Genomic DNA, 3,579 nt, shown 5'->3' on the forward strand with positions numbered 1-3,579 from the left:
CTCTTCCCAACACCCACCTCCTGTGCTGGGGTCCCTCCCCCAAATATGGCAAACACTGGATCGGGGTTTGATACAGTCACTAAAAACAAACGGTAGTAAGTCAAGGACTACCTGAAGACAAAGGGGGTTACAAAGTTGTACTTGGTTTTTTTGTCTGAGTTTTATTAAGGTGTGCTAAATCTTAAACCTTAAAACCACCAGGCAGCATACAGTTTCAAGGATAAAATGTCATAGCGTACAACTCTCATATAAGAACAAGCTTTAAAAAAAATCCACTCTGAAACAAAATATCTGAAGTAATTTAGTATGTCTCCTATGGTGTGATACAGAAGATTGGGCCCGAAGTGAGATGTAACAGTTTTGCCATAGATGTAATTCTCTTGAATTTCTTCTTTTCTGTATTTCTTTCCAACGTGTATAGAGACTTCAAACACAGATCAGAAACCATTCCAATGTATTAAGCCTGTCAAAGAGAAGAACACCAAGAGTTCAAGCTTGAAGGAAAGGAAACTTCTGAATGTACGGATTGTAGAAATCAGCCCTGAAGGAAATATCTGTGGTATCATATAGGTTCAGTAAAAATAATAATGTCTGCCCATCTCAGAACACTGGAATGTTACATCACTAAGAAATCTTTGGGCACAATTGAAAAACATAAACAAAAACCTGACATACCTGATATTGGTAAGAAATGTAATATTATTCCTCCATAAAACAATGATAATTGTGAAGGAAGGGAGGGAGGGAGGGAGGGAGGGAGGGAGGGAGGAAGGAAGGAAGGAAGGAAGGAAGGAAGGAAGGAAGGAAGGAAGGAAGGAAGGTAGGTTCTGAGTCAATCCAAAGCAAACTTGGAACCAGGGGCATTTGTGGGTGGAAGTTTAAAGAAGTCAAGAAAACAGCTGTGACCCTGTGGATGAACTCCTGCCCCTCTTTAATGTATGTGATACATGTAAAAAAGAGGCAAAGTTTCAATTATGCAGTCATAGCTGCCATCTTAACTTCTTAATTCCCCATTCCCACCCCACAGAAACCCCTGCTTGGAACATAAAGGCTGCTCCTCAAAAGCATCTTCCTTGGTTGTATAGATGCTAAACCAGATGTATCTTCTCCTGGCTTCTAAGTTTCAGAATACTGAAAACTTGTGCATCCTCTTAGCTATGGGAGATATAGGAAGTTTTCTGTTAAAAAACAAAACACGTTAGATCAGGGGTCCGCAACCTTAAACACTCAGAGCCATTTGGACCGGTTTCCCACAGAAAAGAAAACACCAGGAGCCACAAAAACCTTCCCGTGCCTAACTATTTCTTAAGCAGCCACAAAACTAGCATATGTAGTTGAATTAAATGTTCTGTTTTCTTCTGAAACGTTTCTTTTCTTGGATTTATCCATGGTTGGCCTACTGGGGGTTGAAAAGCTCAATAAATTGCATGCTGGCGGGTATCACACATTGGCGGTAGTGACTCATATTTTGAATGACAGGGAATCGCAGCAGAGGGGTGAAAGAGCCACATGCGGCTCCAAAGCCGCAGGTTGCTGACCCCTGTGTTAGATTATTACTAAGATACAAAAATATTTGAACAGTAATAGATTTTCAAGATGGTAATTATTTACTAAAGAGGAGGGAGGGAGGGAGGGAGGGAGGGAGGGAGGGAGGGAGGAAGGAAGGAAGGAAGGAAGGAAGGAAGGAAGGAAAGAAGGAAAGAAGGAAAGAAGGAAAGAAGGAAAGAAGGAAGCTTAAAAGCATCATACATTTAATACCCTAGCAAATTTGTTTTCATATAATCTTTGTGGTTTCCATCACTTTATCAGATTCATAGAGTAAAGAAAGAAGTTTTATAAACAAGGGAAAAAGTTTTCTAAATGCACAGTTCATGTTAGCCTTGAAAAATAAAGAAAGGTGAGACAGGGAGAAGAATTGAACGGAAGAGGCTGAATTTCTGAAAAGGCTGAAGCTCAAGTTCTTAGGATGCTAATCATGAATAATAGTGAGAATAAAAGAATCCTCTTTCCAGAGAAGTGTCTCTGTCAGACCTTTTCAATGAGAGCTACCAAGAGTCTTATGTTTCCTCAAAAGGCAGTAAATCCATTATTGTGACTTTTATTATCCTGAGAGAGGCATATACTTATAGAATCAGTTGTTTAGGGGAAGAGAGGAGATGATGAAGGAAAACACCAATTCTAAAAACTAGAATTTTTACATTGTGATAAGAAGCTATACTCCTTAAATTCAAAAGAAAAAAATCTCTCTCTCCAAATAAATAGTTATTCCAAACCAGTTATTGTAAGTATTTTTGAGAACTACAGTGCTTCCTCTGCAATTGTTTTGTTGCCTTTTCTGAATTAAATGTGTGTTCCTTCCTTTCTTTCTTTTTTTTCCCTTTCTTTTCTTTTCTTTTCTTTCTTTTTTTTTTGGTTTAGCGACTGGCTGGCTTGTCCAATGTCAAGTTTAATGGAGCAATCACTGAGAGATGATGGCATCTATCAAGTTGGGGGATGAGCATAGGTATGTTCTCTCAATCTCCAAGAGCAGGAGGAGAAGGAGGAAGGAAGGAAGGAAGGAAAGAAGGAAGGAAGGAAGGAAGGAAGGAAGGAAGGAAGGAAGGAAGGAAGGAAGGAAGGAAGGAAGGAAGGAAAAGTTCCATATGTCATTGGAGCTCATTCTTGTTTGAGGAGGACAACTTCAATCTCTTCTTTTCCACTACAATAATATGAACAACATTTTGCTTACCTGTAAAAAGGCTCAAATAAATTCAGCTCCTAACCCTCTGACAGTGTTTGGACTAGTGATTCCATTTTGGCATAATGAACTCTCCAAGGGTTTTGGGCCTTCAGCATTTTTCCATACCGGAGCAGGCCAAAAGAAATCTTTTCTTAGCTGAAACTTCACAAATTGCCTGCTTAAAACAACTACTGCAGTTCAGTATATCAGGTTTTAAAGAGAGGAAGTCTGGCATAAACTTTCAGAAGCTCCATATTGTTCCAGTAAATTGTAGTTGTGCCAGATCCTAAGGGGTTTTATATCTCTGCCATAAACAATATGAATTTAAAAAAAAAAAACAGAAAGGAAACATTTCCTGAAGGGTTTGTCCTTCCCTTTTCTCCCCACTTTGCAGTTCAGTGCTGGCCTTTTCGAAACTGATGTGCCCAGATGCAGTCATTACTTCTTCCCATTCTCTTTTACTCGATGAATTTTGGCAAGTTTGTTGTAGCAATTATCCTTAGAAGATAAAGGCACAAGTTAAGATCTTGAAATGCACTTGGAAAGCTGCAAAAACATACACCGCTCTGACAGAAAACTGCACTACAATAAATAATACTTATCATCAAAACACAGACATCTAAACAGCCAGCCGGCTTCTACATGTGATAATGTGATCAGACGGAGACAACTGAAGGGAGGAAGCTGTTTTTGCTGAAGGAAGATTTCTGTAATAACATTGGGCTTTTTGATAAAACATTCTTTGCAGATGAATAGGCTTTGATACTGCTGAAGGGACTTTCTTGGATCAGGGTTTCACAATTAATGCAAAATTAGCTCTTGGGCTTCACTAGGCAAAGCAGAAGGGTAGTTCAAAAGAA

The 3,579-nt window shown here is 39.1% G+C and overlaps 1 long non-coding RNA gene across 1 annotated transcript; it reads right to left on the minus strand.

Moving 5' to 3' along the window:
- Positions 1-288: 288 nt before the first annotated feature.
- Positions 289-3,256, minus strand: LOC139325175 (uncharacterized). Its single transcript, XR_011601078.1, has 2 exons — positions 2,729-3,256; positions 289-463 (listed from the first exon to the last, which is right to left on the minus strand). It is a non-coding gene; the product is annotated as an uncharacterized lncRNA (long non-coding RNA).
- Positions 3,257-3,579: the final 323 nt, after the last annotated feature.

Source organism: Pituophis catenifer, unplaced genomic scaffold (assembly GCF_029215685.1).
Source record: "Pituophis catenifer annectens isolate HBS135680 unplaced genomic scaffold, rPitCat1.0.hap2 SCAF_1, whole genome shotgun sequence".
NCBI lineage: Eukaryota > Metazoa > Chordata > Lepidosauria > Squamata > Colubridae > Pituophis > Pituophis catenifer.